The sequence below is a fragment of the Cricetulus griseus genome, chromosome 7, assembly GCF_003668045.3.
Source record: "Cricetulus griseus strain 17A/GY chromosome 7, alternate assembly CriGri-PICRH-1.0, whole genome shotgun sequence".
In the NCBI taxonomy this organism is placed as follows: Eukaryota; Metazoa; Chordata; class Mammalia; order Rodentia; family Cricetidae; genus Cricetulus; species Cricetulus griseus.
This window is the reverse complement of record NC_048600.1, coordinates 132,543,746-132,564,953: the sequence shown is the minus strand read 5'-3', so window position 1 is coordinate 132,564,953 and position 21,208 is coordinate 132,543,746. Positions and strand designations below refer to the sequence as shown.

The 21,208-nt window shown below is 54.0% G+C and overlaps 1 protein-coding gene across 5 annotated transcripts in view; it reads left to right on the top strand.

The window, feature by feature from the left end:
* Window positions 1-9,657: 9,657 nt before the first annotated feature.
* Window positions 9,658-21,208, top strand: part of Aatk (apoptosis associated tyrosine kinase) — a 36,468-nt gene continuing 24,917 nt past the window's right edge. The window contains exon 1 of one of the 5 annotated variants that reach the window (XM_027425456.2): window positions 9,658-9,834. The gene's annotated coding sequence lies outside the window, so the exon portion shown is untranslated. The other 4 variants (XM_027425454.2, XM_035448216.1, XM_027425455.2 and 1 more) reach the window with 4 other exon arrangements.

Here is a 21,208-nt window from a genome sequence, read left to right as displayed (position 1 = left end):
TAGTTCAGAAGAGGGACATCAGCTCATCCCTGCAGTTCACTTTGCCAAGAGTTGAGCTGTCCCTGTCATAGCACGGACATGAGGTTTAGGTTTTTCTTTTTTTAAAAGATTTTATTTATTTATTGTGTATACAACATTCTGCTTCCATGTATATCTGCACACCAGAAGAGGGCACCAGATCTCATAACGGATGGTTGTGAGCCACCATGTGGTTGCTGGGAATTGAACTCAGGACCTCTGGAAGAGCAGCCAGTGCCCTTAATCTCTGAGCCATCTCTCCAGCCTGAGGTTTAGGTTTTAGTGAGGCCAGAGTTATACATAGTAGTCCCCACGGTGTGGTCCCACCGTCACTGACTCAGCTCCAGGCTCTGCTGCCAAGGTCCTGACAGTCTCCTCTGGCTGCCACAGGCTTCAGCACTTCCCTCTCCCAGAGGGAGATTCCTGGGGAAATTCCAGTCCCCTGGGATTCCTGGTTTCACACTCTGACACCCAAAGGGAGGGACAAAAATGTCTCTTTAGAATATCAGTGTCTTCACTCCTGCCAGGCTATCTACAATCCATTGCTTCTTAAATGCAGACCATGACTGCCATATCTTGATGGACCACCGTCCTGTACCTCCTCCATGGAAAGCACAATACATCCTTCCTCCTTTACACTGCTTATTGTTAGGTCTTTGGGAATAGCAACAAGAAAAGTGAATAATAAACTGCAATGGAATTGTAACAGGATACATAATAAGAATGATATTGGTATTTTATTGTGGAAGATTACTTACACTGAAAACCCAGGTTAGTCTTGGCAGCCTTTCGAGACCCGACTGGAACCCCAAAAAGAGGCCAAGCACCTCTCCTCCTCGCTCTTTATCCTACACCCTCTAAGCACCTGTGACCATGCCCTGGGCATGGTCAGAGGTACAGGTATCCAGGATCTCTCCCTACAATAAACTATCCTCCTTTTTTAGGGGGTGAGGCTCGAGGCAGGGCTTCTCTGTGTAGCCCTGGTTGTCCTGGAATTCATTCTGCAGACCAGGCTGGCCTTGAAGTTAGAGATCCTCCTGCCTCTGCCTCCCAAGTGCTGCAATTGAAGGTGTTCGTCCTGCAGCCCAGCTGTTCATCTTCCTCTTAGAGTGCCAATTCCACAGTGTCCAGCACATTCACGGTGCTGTGCAGCCATCACCACCACCCATCCTAGAGCCTTCTCAGATTTCCATGTGACATCTGTCCCTGTTAAATACCATATTCTTCACTCCTCCCCCAGGTCCCAGAAACCCCCTTCTACTCTCTGTCTCTATGAATGTGACAATTCTGGGACCCCCCCCCCCCACACACAAATACATCTTAAGTAGATGTATGGCCCTTGCCTTTTGTGGCTGGGTTTTTTGGTTTTGTTTTTCATTTGTCGTGATATCCTCAGGATGTACTTACGTTGTAGCAGGTGCCAGACTCTTTTTAAGATTTCACTTATATTTAAGCTGGTGCCTATGGAAGCCAGAAGAGGTCAGGGGCTCCTCTGGAGTTGGAGTTACAGATGGCTGAGAACCACCTGGTCCTCTAATGTAGGTGCTGGGAACTCAGTCCTTTGGAAGAGCGACAAATGCTCTTAGCTACTGAGCTTTTCTCTAGAACCAAACAATTCCATAATTGGCTTGGGTTTTGTGTTTGTTTTTTTTTTTTCCTTTTTTTTTTTTTCCAGAGCTGGGCACTGACCCAGAGTCTTATACTTCCTGGGTAAGCACTCTACCAGAGCTAAATCCCCAACCCCTCAGCATTGTTTTTAAGGCCAGGTCAGAGTCCATTGCATGGATGACCACATTTTATTTATTATCCATTGTGCTGTTGGCAAAGTTGAGATTTTTCTGTACCTGTTGGCTCTAGGAACATGGCGGCTGGCATTTCCTGAGTCAATCTCTGTTTGAAAGACATGCTTAGAATTGGAATTACTGATGGTTTAGTAATTGAAAATTTAGTGTCTGGAGAGAGTTGGTGTTCTTTTCCACACCAGCTACACCAGTTCACATTCTTGCCAGAAGTGTACAAGGGCTCGAGTTGTCTGAGGCTCTTCCACACGGGTTATTTCCTGGCTTTTGTGGGAATCTGCCTGGTGGGTATGAGGTGGGATTTTGGTTTTGTTTTGTTTTCCCTCATGACTGATGGTGCTGGGTGTCGTTCCTGTACTTTCAAGCATTTGTTTTTCTTCCAGTTCCAAGCTATTCTAGTCCTTGCCCAATTTTGTCTTATTCTGTTTTTTTTATTATTTAAAATATTCATTTTATGATTTTAATTTATTCCTTGACAATTGCATACATTTGTATAATGTATTCTGACCAGGATCTCTTACCCTCTTCTACCCTTTCTTCCCAACATTTTCCAAGCCTTCTTTTATGTCTTTGTTTTTAGAGAGTTTCTCTGCATAGCCCTAGCTGTTCTAGAACTCACTCTGTAGACCAGGCTGGCTTCCAACTCACAGAGCTCTGCCTGCCTCTGCCTCATGTATGCTGATATTAAAGGCCTGCACCACCGCTGCCCAACCCTTTGAGTTGAGTTAAGTAGGATTGCTTGCCTGATCATAGGTGTGAAGTTATTTAGTAGAGTGTGGACAACTTATCAGTGGCTACACTGGGGTTAACTGGGGATTGTCACTAAGTGAGACCTTGGGAACTGAAACCCAGGCACCCTGCCAAGAGCTCCTTCTGGCTGTGATCTGTTGGAGGGAGATACTTCATGGCCCATATGTTTTCTTTTTCTTCTTTGTTTGTTTTAAGTAAGTTGTTAGTAGCACAGCCTGCCCTTGAATTTGAAGTGAACCTCTGGCCTCAATCTTGGAGGACGCTAAGTCCTGGCTATGATAACGTGTGGTGTGTGTGTGTGTGTGTGTGTGTGTGTGTGTGTGTGTGTGTGTGTGAACATGATACAACTTTAGGCCTAAGACTTTATTCTTTATATTTCATAAACAATATTGTACCCCTCCATTTTTTTAACACTGTCTTATTATGTAGCCCTGACTGTCCTGGAACTCACTCTGTAGACCAGGCTGGTCTTGAACTCACAGAGATCCTCCTGCCTCTGCCTCCTGGTGCTGGGATTAAAGGTGTGTGCTACCACACTCAGACACTGATCTTTGCACAGGTGACTTGCACTCTGAAAAGTTATGAGGTGGCACCCCTCCGGACCATGTCCAGAAGCTTCCCTGACTGTGTGCCTCCACTCTGTCACTCTGTGCAGAGTTTTGGGCTTCTGTCTCAGAAGTACTTCCACTGCCTTGGTTGTGTTGGCATGCTAAGTCCTCTCCAGGCACCAGCCTCTGATACTCAAATCCTCACAGCCCAACCCAAGCGTGGAATTTCTTTTGCCCCTGGAAGGAGTCAGCCTGCCATACACCACCATGTGAAAGAGCCTTGGGAATTCCGTGCTGAGTGAAAGAGCCAGACAGGAAACACGCTATAGGACTCTATTTTTAAGTAATGTCCAGAATAGGCAAATCCACAGGGACCGAGCGGAGGTCACAGCTGCTCAGGGCTCAGGGAGGGGGATGGGCTGTGGGTGTTTTCTGGTGACAGCTTTCTTCTGGGATGAGAGAACAGCTCTGCATGGACAGGGGTCACACGATGTTCAATGTGTAAATACTGCCGGTTCCTCTCCCTCAAGACGGCTCATTTTATGTTAGGTGGATTTCACTGCAGTGTGCAGAGTGGGAGGGGATGATTTTATTTCCTTTTATTATTTTATTCCAATTTAGGCTGGCCTATATGCACCATCGTGCCTGATTTACAAGGTCCTGGGGATGGGATGAGGTCCTTATGCATCCTAGGTGAGCACTCTAGCAACTGAATTTTATTTTGTTCTCGTTTACTTGAGACAGGGTCTTGCCATGTAGCTGTGGGAAGTCTAGAACTCACTCTGGAGAGTAATAGGCTTGAATTTGTAGCAATATTTCAGCCTCTGTCTTCTCAGTGCTGTCCAACAACATACTAGGCTGATGTCTTCAGTAAAAACAAAAGCCAAAGAAACAAGGATCCCCAGGGAATGCTGTAGGAGCAGCCACAGCCTGGCCAAGGACATCAGGGAGGAGATGATCTGGGTCGGGGAGGAAAGAGACAGGTGTCACACAGTCCTTCTAGGGTCCTAGAACTAGCGCTGTCCCGGCTGACAGATGGCCTGCCCCGACCCCCTTCTCCCTCTCTCTCTTTGTGGTTTTACTAAACAGGATTTTTCTTCACAGCCCTGACTGTCCTAGGACTCGCTCTATAGACCAGGCTGGCCTCAAACTCAGAGATCCTGCCACTGGCTCCCAAGTGCTGGAATTAAAGGTGTGTGCAGCCACCACCCAGCCCTGATGGCCTGTCTCTTATTGGCTTCCCTAGTTTCACTTCTGTTGAAGCTGCTTCTCTCCATGCCCTGGCCTTGGCCTACAAGACCCACAGGAAGCACTTCATAGCTGTGGGGACACCACACTATTATTTCCCTGTCTCCCTGGGGAGGTTGTTATGGAGTTCACACTGCATACTCTGACTCCTGGAGCAGCAGCAGGCACAGCCCGACTCCCAGACACCAGTGTCCCCAGCAGCCTGCCCTGTACAGATTGGAAGGGGACAAGGTCTTTCCTAAGGAGCCCTTTTTATGAAAAGACAGAGCCCTAAAGTCCCAGCCTTAGGCCTGGCTTGCCCTCTGCAGGAGAGTGGGATGGCATCTGGTTAGCTCTGAGCTCTAAGCAGAGCTTTGGCTTCCTGGAGAGCTGTCCCTGCCGTCTGGTGTCTCTTGGACCAATGTCAGCACTTGGCCAAAGCCACCAGCGTCTTGAGCACAATTGTGGTAGGTGGGACTTTTTCCAGAGCTGAGGGCTGTCTCTGAGCATGTTGGGAAAAGATGGTCCCCTCCCCAAAGACGGGGACAATATGAGTACAATGGTCTCTGTAGCATTCCCCTGGTCCTTCAGAAAGGCTACGACCCATGGTGTCAGCAGCAAGTGGTGGGTTGGGACCCCAGGCCTGCTGGGGAGCCTTGCTATGAACATGTTACAGCGTGTTAGTTTCTCTCTGCTCCCACAAGGTTCACTGCTTGAGTTAGGGATGTGCCTGGAGGACCCTCCAGACGGGGTGCCCCGGGGATGTCCGCCGAGGTATCCCGCACACAGGTTTGTCTGCTGACTCAGGAGCCTAGCAACCACACAGAAATGCTAGTATGTTGGGGTTTAAATGTTTAGATTAGATGTTTAGAGTGCCTGGAGCTAGCTCAGTGACCAAGCATCTGCACACAGAACAAAAGGCCCTGGGTTTTGATCCTAAGAACGTTTATACACACACACACACACACACACACACACACACACACTCAGGAAACATACATACATACACACACACACACACACTCAGACATACACACACACACACACACACACACACACACACAGAGAGAGAGAGAGAGAGAGAGAGAGAGAGAGCAATCAGTCTAAGGTGCTCTCTAAGTCCAGTGCCTGTGGCTTTGTAAGAGGGTATACACAGGACACCATGTCACCAGATGCAGAGGTTTGCTTCATAATGAGACCTTCAATCAAAGAAGAAACATCTGGCTGGGTAGTGGTGGCACACACCTTTAGTCCTAGCACTTGGGAGGCAGAGGCAGAGGCAGGAGGGTCTCAGCGAGTTTGAAGCCAGCCTGATCCACAAAGTGAGTTCCAGGACACCAGGGCTGTTACAAAGAAAAACCCTGTCTCAAAATAAATAAGTAAATAAAAGAAGAGAAAAGGAAAGAAGGAACACCTGAATCCCAGAAGGACAAGCAAGGGCCCTGGACAGAAGGCCTTGGAAAGAGCTTAGCCCTCCTGACACCTCAAGTTCACACTTGGAAAGATGAAGAGTCCTGTGTTCAAGCCACCATTGTGTCTTTTTGCTCTGGCAACCCCCAGACACCCCCCCCCCCGCCGTGCTCCTTCCTTATGACTCTTCCCTGACGAGGGTGGTATCAGTCAGCCACAGGGGACCCTGTTGGAGCAATCCCAGGACAGGAAGAAGGCAGGATGCAAGAAGGTTTGGATGCTAAAAGGACAGTCTCCCTTTTCACCGTGATGGGGCCTGGAAAGGTGACCAGGATCACTAGGCCTCCCAGGCTGCTCTCTAGAATGTGCCTACGGCTGAGAATATGTTCTTTAACATATATTTTTTTTTTCTTGGTTTTTCGAGACAGGGTTTTTCTGTGTAGCTTTGGAGCCTATCCTGGCACTCACTCTGGAGACCAGGCTGGCCTCGAACTCACAGAGATCCACCTGCCTCTGCCTCCCGAGTGCTGGGATTAAAGGCGTGCACCACCAACACCCGGCTTAAAATTTGACTCTTTTAGAATACTGCATTGAGGCATAATTACTGGATTCCTACCAGCTTTATTGAGATGTCAAAAACTGTAAGAGTCACTGCCTGTGCTGGGCAAACTGCTGTGACTGGCTGTAACCCTAGCATTTCCAGAAGGCACACGGATCAGAGTTCAAGACTGGCAGTGGTGGCGCACACCTTTAATCCAGAGGCAGAGGCAGGTGGGTCTCTGAGTTCGAGGCCAGCCTGGTCTACAGAGTTCCTAGACAGCCAGGGCTACACAGAGAAACCCTGTGTCAAATAAAAAAAACCAAACTAAACCAAACCAAAATCTAATAAATAAGTAAAAATAAAAACAAGGTCTAACACCAACTCCAAAGTTTGTGTCCATCCCAGGCCACCTGAGACCTTGTTTCAAAAATACACAAAGAACATTTTGTTGTTTGTTCTTCCAGACAGGGTTTCTCTGTGTAGCCCTAGTGGTCCTGGAACTCTCTCTTGGGATCACATTCCCCTCAAACTTGGGGATCTACCTCCCTCTGCCTCCTGAATACTGACATTAAAAGTGTGCACCACCACTGCTCGGCTTGACATTTTAGTCTATAATTCATGGATGACAAGATGACTCAGTAGGTAAAGGCACATGCCTCCAGTCCTGTTCTCTGACCTGTACACATGTGCCATAACATGCATACCCATGTGTGCATAGACACAAGAAATAAATAAATGTAGTGTCTCTTTTAAAGTTGACGATTCATAGGGTTTTGTTGTTGCCGCCGCCTTTGGTCAGGTTGTGCTGTTCGGTGTATTCATCGGGCTTGTAGCTATCACTTTTACTCAATTCCAGAACATTTTTTTATCAACCCCCAAAGGAGCCTTGTGGTCACCCTGTACTTCCCCTCCCCAGGGATTCCAGCCATCCCCATCTGTGGCTGGTCTCTGTGGACCAGGCTGCTCTGACAGAACCAGCCCCTGCGGCCTCTGACCAGCCTGCCTCTTGTTTATCCCATGCCAGCGTTTGTCTCAAGTCACTGTGTGAAGTAACCCTTATCTGTTCATCTACACATGGACATAACTGCTAGATTTTGGGACCTGGCACCCAGTTTTTCTCTGAGGTCGGGGCCACATTACATCATTCTCTTCTAGGTGTAGCCTCTCGTCCTCCGAGTCCCTGAAGGCTCCTAGTCTGCTCTTTCTCCTCTTTCTCACCACAGCCCAGCCTTCCTCTCAGGGCCTCCTCTCCACCTTCATTTCCATCCACCTCTTCCATAAGCACGGCCCCCTGCCAGGCCATGCTCCCAGGGAAGGCTCCTAGCGTGCCACATCTCCCCTGGCCAGGCCTGCCTTCACCACCCTTCCCTTGGGCTTCCAAGAGCATCGGAAACTCAGGGTCCTTTAGTACCTGGCCAGCCACTGAGCTCAAGGCCAACTCCAAAGCCCACCGTTCCTCCATCTGAACTGTGTGTTGGGTCACTGCTGCTGACACTGTGAGCAGAGATGACTGCCTCAAATCTCACAAGGGCCACGTTGGTAAAGCGGGCCCTGATGCCCCTGAGTCTGCTGACCCTAACCATTCTGTTCCTGTCGCCCCAGACCCTCTGCTCAAACACCCCAGACCGTCTTTCAGGCCCTCCTGCCAACAGGGCCCCTCCAGCTAGCACAATCCCCTTGCTCTCCAACTGCGGACCCCAAGGGGCTCTGTAAGGAGCCCAAGAACGAATGAATGACGGTATGGCTGTCCAGGACCCCCGGAGCTGCAGGTGACACCCCCTCTTCGTGCCTCCGCCTGCCAGGCCCGCAGCTGCGTCGCAACGCTGCAAGATGGCGCTGCGGCGGGAGGAGGAGGAGGGGCGCAGGGCACAGCGGCGTCCGTGCCCGCTCCAAGCGCCCCGGCTGTTGAGTGCGGGGTGGGGGGTGTCATCGCAGCCGCAGGCGGTTAGTACAAAAAGCAGCTTCCCCTGCCTCCACCAGTGCAAGCGCCTCCCGACGAGCCCCCCCACCCCCGAAGCCAGCGAATGCCCCTGTGTCCCCAGGCGCCTGGTCCCCCTGGGCAGCAGGACCGGCTGCGCACCCCCATGTCCACTCCTGTCCGTAACCTCACCCGTGCCTCTCGGCCTCTGTGACGACCCCCACGACCTCAGTGACCTCTTGAGACGCCCCCAGCGTCCCAGCCTGGCAGGCTTCCAGGCTCGGTGGCTCGATCTGCATCTCAGGCCCCGGAGACCGCCGACCTCCGACCTTCATCATCACAGCTCCCTGCCTGGGGGCCCCTGGCCTTCGTCACCCTCACCCGCCTGGCTTCCTCCACCAAACCCCCACCCACTTCGGTGCCGACCCCTTCGGGTCCCACAGCCCCGCTCGCTCGGTGCGCCCCCCCCCCCCCACTGCGCGTCTCCCAGCCGCGGCGTGCCTGTCCTCTCTGTGCCCTGCGGTCTCCATCCCGGTAGCCCGAGGCGTCCGCACCCCTTCCCCCCGCCCACGCACCCTCAGCATGCGGGGACCTGCGTGTCCCCTCTCCGCTGTGTCTCCGCTCTGCTCCACGGCTCCCTAGCACCCGCCTCTGTCCCTGTCCCCACCCCGCACCCTTCAGGGTCCCACAACCTGTCTGCCCCTCCTTCTGCCTCTGCCCCTCATCCGCCCCCAGTCCCCGTGCGCCCCCAGCCTTCATCCCTCTCCGGAGCCCCCTCATCCTACCCCCCTGCCCCGGCTCCCGTGCCCCTCCCTACCGCTTGGAGTCCTCCCCTGCCTCTGCTCCCCACTCGGGGTCCCCCGCCTGCCTCCGCGCCCCCTCTTCTCCCCTGCATTGTCCACGACCTGCGAGCCCCTGCCCTGCCCTGCCCTGCCCTGCCCTGCCCTGCCCGGGCTCGGTGGGCCCTCCCCCGCGCCCCCCCCAGCGCGCGCGCTCCCGCGTGTGCTCGGACTGCACCAGCCGGAGCCCCGCGCGCGCCGCGGCGGCGGGCGGAGGCGCCTCGTCTGTCGCCGCCCCCACTGGTGCCCGCGCTGCGGCGGTGGCTGGGGGCGCTGGGAGCCGGGCCGTGCGCTGCGCTGCGCTGCGCTCCGCTCCGCTCCGCACCTGCGGAGGCCGCCAGCGGGACGATGATGCCGGTGATGCCCGGACGCCGGCCCAGGCCGCGGGCGTTCTGAGCCCGAGCGCGACGCCGCCGGCCCCGGGATGCCCATCGCGCTGCTGGCCCCGGCCATGTCGTCGTCCTTCTACAACCCCAGCTTCGCCTTCAGCTCACACTTCGACCCGGGTGAGTCCGCGCGCGCGGCGCCCTCGGAGGCGGCCTTGAGGCTGCGGCTGCCCCCCCACCTGTCTTCCCACTGCCGACATGATGCTGCTGGAGCCACGGTTTCCCATTTTGCCTGGAAATTAACCCCTTCTCTGCCCTGAGTCCCCGCAGAAGAACAGGGACCGGCGAGGACCCACTTCAGGTCTCCGGAGGTGGGCAGGCAGACCCTGCACAGCCGGCCCCTTCAGCTCTGGCTGGCAGCATCAGCCCCTGTCTCTTTGGATGCCTCCCTGGCACAGGTAACTGGGACAAGAGGGCCTGTGTTGGCCCCAGGTGTCCCGGAGAGAGGTTGCCAGGACTCAGGGCCCTGGGGAGGTGAGGGGTGTTCTGCAAGGCAGGGCAGGAGCCCGGCCCGCTGTGGGAGCTTGCTGGTCCATGTTTTGGTGTGGAAGGCCCCTTCCAAACCTGGCCCTGTTTTCCGCAAATCCCTGTCCGGCCCGTCCCCCACCCCCACCCCCACCCTGGCAGCTTGTGAAGGGTGTGGGGGCCGATGAAGACCCCTAACATGAGGCCACCTGAGATCATCCTCTAGAGAGGTGGTGCTAACCAGCTGGCTGCACAGGACCTGGCGGTGGGCCTATTGCTCCACCTGGCTAGTGGACACAGGGGCAATGTGTTTACCACCGCTGCCTGACCAGGGTGGACAGCTGTGGTGGGCAGAGGCGGCTGGGGCAGCTGTTTCTAACCCTGATTGCTTGTCCTGCCTGAGTGGGAGGGAAATGAACCTCTGTCCAGGAGCCTAGAGTCCCACCCACATGTCCCCGGGGCTTTGGCTTGGGCTGCACAGCCCAAACAAAGCCTGGTTCACACGTGATGGCTCTCCTGGGTCTCCCTCCTGGAGTGGGGCCAGTGTGTGCAGTGATGCACGAGTCCCCTGGGCAGGGCTGTATCTGAAGGCATTTGCTCCTAGGGAGAGGGGCTGATAAGAGCTGTCTACTGGCTTAGGGCTATAAGTGTCCCTTGCTCAGAAATGACTTCCTGGGCGACCCAAGGGGCTTGGAGGTCAACATTTCACCATCCAACCAAAGGCCCAGAACCTTGTAGCTGTGTCAGTGACCTAATAAACCCAGGGCAGGAGTGAAGCAGCCTCAGGCTCAGACCACCTTTAGGGACAGATATCCAGAGACCAGCATCAGGGTTCCAGGATGTCCCCGTGGCGAGCCTTACCCAGCACTTGGTCCTTCCTGTGGAAGTCTTCTCTAGACTACAGACAGGTGGCCTTGGAGCTATTGGGGTAGGGGTGGGTGGGGCCTAGGTTGATCACAGTAGGCAAGAGTCTTTGCGCCCTCCCACTGCCTCTTCAGCAGTCTCTGCTAGGCCCAGACCTGCCCTGGTGGCTTTATCACCCCTTCCTCCTCCAGGACAGAGGCACCGTGCCCCCACCTCCGCAGGGCTCCGCTGCTCTTGTGCTGGCTTTCTCGCAGTTGATGAGTGTAATTACAGTGTGTGGGTGTAATGATCTAAGGGGGAAAGTGGAGGCAAGGGGAGGTCTCTTGAGAGCTGTGTGCCTGTGGACATTGTGCCCTTACTGCCCCGAGGGTTTGCATGGTGGGGGGAACTTACTGGGGTAACAAGCCCTAGTCCTGTGTGCTGGAGAGGGTCCATGGGATCCACTGTCCTCCCACTAAATCTATGTTCGAGGCCCACTCTCCCCCTATCAGAGTCGCCGTGTCTGTCTCTGCGTCTCTGGGCTTCTGTTTCTCCATGTGTGAAATGAGGTGGTGATGCCTATGGCCAGGTCTGGGTTGGAGGGGTGAGGAGGTATGGGCACAAGTCAGTGCCCGAAGGCCCCTGCCCCCGTGCAGGCTGAATGTCTTTTCTCTATTTCACAGTAGGGACAGATGATCTCTCTGAAGATGTCCGTGTTAGAGCCACCGAAACGCAAAGGGAGGCTCACGTTTGCAGTGGTCGAAGAGTGTGTTTATGGGTTGCCCAGTGCTCCCCTGGCAATCCCCGGGACAAACCCTTGCACCTATGGCCAGCTCTTCAAGCATTATAGGGCTTGAGGTGGAAGCTGTTAGCATGCTGGCCCCTGGCACCACAGCCACACGGGCAGGACAGGGCACGGGGCTGAACATATTCGTGGGTGTCATGACCAGACAGGACCCAGTGGGGCCTGCTGTGAACCCTGACCCTGTGCCCTGTTCCCTGGCATCCAGGGTGTAGGTGATCATGAAGGATTTCTCGGCAGACTTGGCCCAGTGGCCTCTTTGCTGTGTGGTCTTGGGCCGTTCCTTAAACCTCTCTAAGATCACTCTGCAGGTAGGCCGAGCACGACAGTCAAGAAATAAAGGTGACAGGGGTTTTCATGGAAGACAGGAACGGATAGAAGGAGTAGGAGCTGATGACCTTGAGGGAATGGTAATTGTCCTGAGTTGAGGCAGGGGGCTGACCTTGTTTCTCACGCTCCTCCCCAGTGTGCCAGGTGCAGCTAAGGGAGCTAAAATGGGCCAGGCCTCATCAGAGCATTTTGTTTGTTGGGGCCTGGTACTGTCCCTGGTGTTATTAGCAGTGGTGTAGGGGAATTCACTGAGGTGTTTCACTAGGGTTTGGAGGAGCCTGCACTCCCAGGATATCTTGGGCCCCCCCTGCATCCCGGGGCTGGGGGAGCCCTACCCTGCCCCACACACAATTTGCTCACTTCCCGACGTCTGACCCTCTCTGGTTCTTAGTTTGCTGCTCTGTAAGGTGGTTATGTGGTGGGGTTGAACACTCAGCAAGGATGAACTCCAGGCAAGACTGGTTAAGGTGGCCTCTGCCGGGTCCTGCCTGAGGCAGGTGGGGTATGGAGCTGGCAGCTATATTGGCAGCTTACAGAAACTCAGGGAAAGCATGGCGGTCCCATTCTGTGGTCCAACATTACCCTCTTACCCTGCACTGTGCCCTACTGCTCACTACTGGTTCCTGCTCAAGTCCTCACCCCAAGTTTGGCTCCTAAGGAAGAGCCTGGCTGTGACTTTCTGGGATGTTGCTTCTTTGGTGTCTATGTGTGGTACAGGGCTGCTATTCCTGGCATTACGGTGACTGTGGCAGAAGAGCTTGGTCTGAGTGGCACCTGGATAGGTGTGTCTGGGGCTCGGGCAGCCCTGGAAATGAGCCAGGGAGTCCCCCAGGGGTACTAGTCACTGGTTCACAGATGCACTTGGAATATGGAAGGTTGTGGCTCACTGAGTGAGAACCCTGATCATCACTGGACCTGGTTGAAGCCACCAACTGGCCAGGCCCTCATAGCAGCTGGACCTAGGGTTAGGCTTGTCACCCTGCCTGTGGGACGGTGACAGGAAGCTTAGGGCCTGGATTTAAGGCCGACCTTACCTCAGTATGACCTCATCGTCATGAATCATTAAAGCCTGTAGGTTACGGGTGACCAGGCTGAGGGGTGCCTCAGCAAGGGCCCCGTGTGGCCTGGCTGGCAGTGGGTCATATGCAGGCTGCTATTCTGGAAGCAGTCACAGAACCCTGGGGCGGGGCAAGGGACATGTGAGGCTTCTGCTGCTCTCCTCACATCTGCAGGTATGCCATGGCTTCTGTACAGGTATGGCACACACGGGCACAGACATAAAAACACCTGCAACACATACCTCCCACACGGCGACTGAGGACGGTATAGTTAGGCTGGCAGGACACAGGCGTGTGTACATCCAAGTGAACCTGCACACATGTACCTTGTGTGCACACATAGTGCAGGGGATTCGTGTGAGTGTGAGCACTCTTTTCCTGGGAGACCAGCTCTTCCAGGACACAGGCATCTTGGCCTGGACTCCACTGTTCCATCTTAAGGGGTCTGCAAGCTTTGTGCTCACTTGAGAGGTGTCACCAGGTCTGTGTCCACCCAGAACTTCAGGGCTGGTTGATCCCTAAATTCTGTGGCATATCCTGGACACAAACATGGGAGGAGACAGGGGTGGAGTCTGGGGGAAGAGGAACTGGAGACAGGAAAGGAACTACAAGCAGAGGACTGCCTAGACCCCACACTGGAAGAGCCAGAAAGGCCCTCTCCCCAGGCCTCGATGAACCACCTGCCACTCTTAGACTTGTCACTGGGCCAGGAAAGAACCATTCTCACAGAAGCCACCAGTTTGGGGACCTTTGTCCAGACAGCCATATAACTTAGGTGTAGTATCCCCTCAGGCCTAGGGATCGAGGCAGGAGCTGGCGAATCTGCAGCTGGCCGTGTGTCTGTGTATACACGGCAGGTCCTGATGAGTAATGTCCTTGCTGTTTCTGGCACTCATCCTGAACTCACGGAGTACTTCCTGAGGTAGGCTGTTCCCAGTCTTCTGCCAGGCCCTTCTCCTGGGACTGTGACCACCTGCTTTTTTCTCATGGCTCTTGGGACAGGGACTAGAGTCCAGTGAAGGGAAGCCTGATGCAGCCATCATCAGGGGACCCTCTCTTACTGTCCAAAGAGCAATGGTCTTGCTGTTTTCTTCCCAGGTAGGACAGAAAGAATAGGCTGAATGCCATGTCTATGGTGGAGAGACCCCCATGTCACTCCTTATTCTTGTTGCATGATAATCTGGGTCATAGTGTCTGTTGGGGGCTCTGATTACAGGTCCCTGTAGGCTGGGCCCTGCCTGCCTGTCACAGAGGAACTAGTGGCAGAGACCAGCGGCTGTGGCCTTCCCTACCCCCAGCTCAGGAAGCCAGCAGAGGAAATGAGGGCAGTGGCCGAGGCCAGAGCCAGTTCCCAAGCTGACTGTCTGGGTGGATGGTGGCCTGAGGACTGTCACAGGAGGCAGAGTCACGTGGCATCCCCTGCCTACTTCCGTGAGGGCCAGGGCCAGAGCTAGGGTCAGGGGGCTGGGACATGAGAGTGGGGTGGGGTTTAGAGCCCTCCAGAAGGCCACTGTGGGTGGAGCAACACTGGAGGCTCATAGGAGCAGCACCCGGAGCCCTGCTGGTATGTGGGGATTCTGGGAGGGCACTGGCACTCTGTCCCTGTCAGCCCAGGGTGGGGGAGGACACACTATTCATCAGAACTCTGATCCAGCAAGAACCCTACCCGAAGTCATGAGCAGTCTTCAGAGTGGGTAAGGTCTCTGCATTAGGTGGGCTGGGCAGCCAGGGCTACCTGTCATAGGTAGGTGGGATGAAGTAGGCACTTTTCACAGCGGGGATGGCTGTGCCTTCCCTTTCTCCCCAAGGCCTGCATGAGTCACCACCTTCTTAGTAAGGGACAGAGTTCAGCACTACTTAACCCACCAACGTACCTGGGAAGGTCCCCTCCTGTCACTGGTTTACTGACTTGGGCACATGGCATCAGGTAACCCTGGCTAGCTGGCCTTGGACTTCCTGTAGGGTTCACCTGCCTGTGTGTGAGCCTGATGGGGTGGGGAGCCAGGATCCCATGCTGGGCTCTGAGATGGAGCTTTGAAGTCTGTCGGACATCTGTGCATCCTCTGCTGTCTTTAATCTCTGCAAGGCTGAAATAGGGTCCAGGTCACACTAGGGCTTCTGGCTTCCTACGTGCCTTATCTCTTAAGGTACTCCACTCTGTGGGCTTAGGAGGGAACCGCGAAATGGTGTACCAATCGGGAACTCATCACTGAGCTGCACGGCTGGTTCTAAAATTGCCAGTGACTTTCAACAGGGGACCAGTTGCTTTCCCTTTCCACCGCACCCAGCCAATCCTGCAGTCTGTGCCTTGGCTGCAAGGTACCTGGGTGGGCTGACCTAGGTAAGAAGGGGTTCTCATCAGCTGTCCGTTTCTCTGATTTGTTAACTGGAGACACACGGAGCTGTTTGTGGGGCAGCATGGGTGTGATTTCCTTTAGTCCCCTGTCTACTGCTAAGCGATGCATACATGCTTAGGTGTTCATGAGGTCTTGTGGCTTTGCTCCAGTTGGACACACCCATGTGACCATACTCCAGGCCCTGGCAGCCTCCTTGGGCCTATCCCACAGAGCCACAGACTGCAGACCTCTGCAGGCCATGGTGTGTTTCCCACACCTTAAGAACAGAACAACGGGCATCTGCGCTGGAGGTAAGCGCTGGGTCCTGTCAGCTTTGGGCTGTCTCTCAGGCACTCCTGTGAGTATTCTTTGGAAAGGCACCCCCAACTTCCTTCGTTTCTCCTCTCTCCCTCCCTCTCACTAGCAGGCTCCACCCACACCTGCTAGTTCCTCCTTCACTGTGACTTAATTTGCATAGCATACACTCATCTGGGAGAGCATAGAATTCATAGCTTTCAGTATTTTTAGAGTTGTGCGGTCTTTACTATAGTTCATTTTGGAACATTTTGTCTCCTCAATAATCACCCAACACCCTAATGAGCACAATTCTCCATTTTTCGCTTACCACCCTGTCATCCCAATCTACCTCATGACAGCATAGTCCAGTGTCCCATGTCTCCTGGACTCCTTGGTCTGATTTTGATGAGCACAAACCACAGGGGCTGGCCCTAACACTGTTGTGTGTCTTCCCCTAATGCTACAGAAGGTGTCATCCCAAGAGCGCTGTGGCCTGGCATACCTGTCCTTGGTAACTAAGGCACTAAGAGCCTCTTTGAGGCTTCCTGGCTACCCTGAGGCCCTGTGTGGATTCCACAGACCCCTTTCTTGGCTGCTTTGGGGACACATCTGTAGGTTTGGTTTTCCCTCAGCTGTGTGTGTGGTGACAGCTGTCTACTTCCTTGCCATCGTGTTCTGTCTGGTGACCACAGGGCATTGTAAGGCAGGGTGGGCACCTCTGCCCAGCCTGGAGGCCACAGTGACTGTGTTTGCTCCAGGCAGTGGCACACTCACTCTCTTTGCTCTAGTGAGCCACGTTGGCCACTCAGTTAACCACTGGGAACAGCCACTGTTTATCCTGACGGTGTCTGGAACCCTTTTGGCATTCACGAATCCTGGCTGAGAGACGTTTTCTGGCTCACGAGGGTGGCTGATGGGAGTGAATGGCCCACAACTGCCCTTAGGCCTGTCCTGCCCACACAGGCCTTCTCCTGCCCAGCACATTGGCATGGATCTGCCTCGTTCTCTACCCAGAGCCTCCTGTTACCGAGGGTGGCATTGTGTCAGCTGCTCAGGAGCTGGAACTGCCATGTCCATCTGTTTTACTTTCCCTTACATGTCCTGCCTAAACATAGCCAAAGCCAGTGTTTTCTGTGGGCCTGTCAGTTTATCTAGGTTTCTTGCTTGGCCAACCACAGCTTCGGTTGGGCATCTTATGTGTGAGAACTGGGGGGCTCCAAGATGACCAGAAAATCAGGTCAAAGGGTGTGTGTCAGAGGCTGAAGCATGTCCTGGTAGAAGGAACAGATAATGCGTGTGCGACAGGGAGTATCTTGGGAATGGAGCCATGGGGCTCTTGTGTGACTATGACCTTCTCACTCTCACCAAGACACCTGTGCTGTCTGTCTGTCAGGGGTTTCTCGGATGTGGGGCACAGGTATATACTGGATAACCACTCCACTCTTGGACCTGCCTGGGGAGAGCCCTCAGAAGCTAGAGAAAGGGCTGAGGGGTTTGGAGGCCAGACTTGCCTATAGCTTTGATAAGTGTCAGTGGAGGTGATGTCACTTCTGAGCGTCATGCTGTGGGACTTCCTTCTGCTCTCAGTTCTCTTGGTAAACTTGATTCCAAGGTGACTTCTGGAGGGTTCAGGAAGCCAGGCATTGGGATCTTGCAGAACGCTAGGAGGCTGTGTGTGTGTGTGTGGGGTGTCCTTGCAACAAGTGGATTCAGCCTAGAAGTCGAGGGGGGCAATGCTCATCCCCAGTGTGTGCTTCAGGGGACCTTAGGGTGAGGACACCTGTGTGGGCACTCATGGGGGATCCCTGTGAGGAGGTCTGTTGGGGGTTTGTGCTCATATAAGTATGTGTGCACACCTGCGTGTCTGTGAGAGTGTGCGTACATGTGGGCACAGGTACTGTGTAGCTGTGTATGCATGAGGAAATGTGAACGAGTGAACATGTATTTGAGCACAAGGGCATGATGACCCAGGGATGGGTGAGCAAGCGTGTGTGTAGCTGTTGGGTGCGCAGATGTATCTGTGTAATCGGACGGACGAGTGTGGGTGCCCCCAGAACCGTTCACCCTCCCTGCCCCAAGCTGTTCTCTTAGGCTTCTAGGCACAGATGATCATAATATTTCCATGTTCTCATGGATGACAGAGAGGGTGCCAGCAGGGATCTCACAAATGACCTGCCCTCCTGGAGGCCATCCATTGCCTGGAAATAATGAGCCAGGCCAGGCATTCATGTAGTCTTTTCCTTGTGTCCAGCTGCCAACCAGCTGTTGCCATAACCCTGCCAAGCTGTACCTGCCTCCTGCAGCCCCTCCTTACCAGACAGGGCTGTGGGAGGCATGCTTGGAATGCCCGGCGGGCAGCAGGTCTGTCTGCAGAGGGGTGGTCCTTCAAGGCAGGTGGGCTGTGGCCTAAGGATACTTTGTGCTTATTGGTACCTCGTTTGGCAGAGTGACTGCAGCTACTTTGTAGCCATTGGGCACAGTGTTTTGCTAAGTGGGAGAGGTGGTACTGTAACTCAAGCTCTCTACCCAGCATCCTTGCACACTGCCCAGAGTTCCATGTGGCAGCCTCTACCTGCCTTGTATGCTGGGCCTGAGAAGGCAGGGGAGGTGTTGCATGGACACTGTTAACTCTTTGGCATTTGAAGATACACAGTCTTCTCTTACAGTTCCCTCAAATGCTATCTTTCCTGCTGGGGGACTGCTCCACCTGCCTTAGTTTCCCCCCTGTTAGTGGTCAGGGCAGAAGGAGAGCCTAGCGAGGGCCCATGAAACTGTGAAACACTAATGCACCTCTGGCTCTGGCCTGGGCGTCCTGTGGAGAGGACCCGAATCCTGGGTGGCTATGAGGACTGAGAACCAGGAACCAGATAGCTACCTCTGTGAGAGGACACAGTGGTGTCAGGGGCCTAGGCTCAGGCTGCTGAACTGGCTTCTGTGTCCCCACCTGAGCAGGAACTATGTCCCACATGGGGAAAAGACTCAATTCTTCTTCTCTCCTCTGCCTAGGACTCCTGACTTCCATTACACTGTAGACAGAACTGAAAGTCCGTTGCACTACACTCCAGCAGGAACCAGAAGGGGCTTCTGGGACAGACACTGGGCCCTGGTCCTAGTCCTGGACACCTAGGATGTCTGCTGCCTGGGCCTCTAGGCTCAGTCTTGTGCCTGCTTTGACTACCGCTTTCTTCCTGTTTGAGATTCCCTTTGCATCACAAGTGAGAGAGGGGCTGGCGTCAGGGGTCCTCAGATGCCTGGAGCCTCTGTGTCCCACCCCTAGTTGGAAGTAGGCTGGAGCCTCGCTGCACTGACAGTGTCAGGGGTGCTCCGTCCTTGGGACCTCACAGTAGCACTGCCACAGATCCTAAGACCCTGGGTCAGGGGTGACTTCTGTACCTCCAGGAACAGCATCTCTGTGTGACCTTTGTTCTAGGAGGGTTTGGGGTGGCTTCTGTGGGCAGATAGTGAAGAACAAGGCTTGGGGTCAAAGGCTTCCTGGAACAGGACAGGAAGGAGGTCTGGGAAGGAGCATGGGCTCCATGGGACATTGGGGTGGGGCAGAGTTGGCCATAAGAGCCCCTAGCCTAGGTGGCTACCTAGTGTTAAACTGCTCTCTGCAAAAAGTACCCACAATGGGGGGTAGAAGTGACTCACTGCCCAAGTGAGCAGGTTAGTGTCAGGGAGCTTGCCACTCCTTCTAGAACACCCTTGTCATCCCAGAGGAATCCTGTGCCTGAGCAATCGCTTGGGCATGCATGATTTGTGTGCATAAACTAGTGTGTGAAGCTGGGCATTGGTGGCACACGCCTTCAATCCCAGCACTCGGGAGGCAGAGGCAGGCGGATCTCTGTGAGTTCAAGGCCAGCCTGGTCTCCAAAGCTACATAGTGAAACCCTGTACGGAAAGACAAACAAACAAGAAGAAAGCAATTAAACAAAAACCAAATTAAAAAAAAAAAGGCTGTCAGAGTTATGTCTCAGTGATTGAAGTAAGTGACACACCCGCAGGTTCTAAATGCAGCCTGCAGTGGCCAGCACAAAACACGAGGAGTGAAGCCTGGACCCCGCCAGTGTCGACACGAGGGTGCTCCTCCCTTGCTCTTGCTGTTGATGGCTGTGCAGCATGAGCCCCGCCCTGCTCTTCACTTTGTTGGGGTGCATTGGATCCAGACAAAGTTGCATGTTCACAGTGTAGAGTCCTCTCGTCCCCACTCTGCCACCCCCCTCCTCCCGGCTTGTGCTGGGGATGGAACCCAGGACCTTCTAAGCTCGCTGCCACTGACATGCACTACCATCCCCTGGCTTTCTGAGACAGGGTCTTGCTATGCAGCCAGGCTGGCCTTGAAGCCTCTGTCTCCCTGCCTCAGTTTCCCGTGTACCACGCCATGCTCCTTACAACTTCAGTTGTAGCTACTTCAGTTAAATGTTTTCAGTTATTTTGGTGTGTGTGTGTGTGTGTGTGTGTGTGTGTGTGTGTGTGTGTGTGTGTGTATGTATGTGCGCGCGCGCGCGCGCGCGCGCACGCACAGGTGCGTGTGGAGGCCAGAAATTAACATGAGACGTCTTCCTCAACTGCTCAATTAGCTTTGAAACATGCTCTTACTGAACCTTACACTTACCAATTTGATTAGGCTGGCTGGCCAGCACACCCCAGGGAGCCTCCTGTCTCTGCCTTTCCAGAGTAGGGGTTACAGGTGTCTTTTTTAAAAAAGGGAAATCAAGCATGCTTTGTGTGTGTGTGTGTGTGTGTGTGTGTGTGTGTAGATCCAATTTTCGCTTCTGTGATTTTTAGTTTAGCTTAGCATTTAACATTCCATGAGGAAGCTGAGCTGAGGTGTGGCTCAGTGGTGTAGCACTCAGTGAGCATGCCTGAGGCCCTGGGTTCACCCCCAGAGCTGCCAAACACCTGCACGCTGCCTCCAACGCTCCATCTTTTCTGTGATCCACTTAGACACGCTACACAGTTCAAATGCAGGATCTCCCACAGCATTGCTCCACCAGCTGCTGGTTTCTCTGCTTGACCCTGACTGTGTCTGTTCCCCATTTGATCCTCTTGAATTGTGCCTGTGTCATGTGACAAAGCAAGCGCCCTATCTTACCCCTTCCTTCCTTTTAAAGGGCGAAGACCCTGGTGACTGACTGACTGCCCCTGCAGTCCTGCTAGGGGCAGACTGAGTGTGTGGTATTCTGACCTCATCCCCCTGTCCTCTACAGCCCACAGATTGTGGCAGTGTTTCATGGGGTCACCACAGCCCTGAGGTGACCGTGTGCACACCCTCTTGCCATGTGGTAAGCACAAGAACCCCAACTGCTTGAGCTCCAGCTCTTGTCTGCTACTTTGCTTATCCACATAAATTTTGGGGGCACTTAGAGGAAAACTTTAGGGTGAGGTCGAGGCCAAGTCTATGTCAGGGGATCCTAGTTACTGAGACCACAAAAGGCAAAAAGGAGGGCAAGTCTTGCAGCATTGATGAGGGTCCTAATGTCACTTGAGGATGGTCCCATGCCCTTGGAGGGGACTCTCAAGTCACTGGAGGGGAGTCGTCTGGTGTCCCTGGAGGTGAGTCTGGTGTCACTTGTATTACTGGAGTGAAGCCTCGCATTACTACAGATGAGAACCCTGTCACTATAGGGGACTTTTGTGT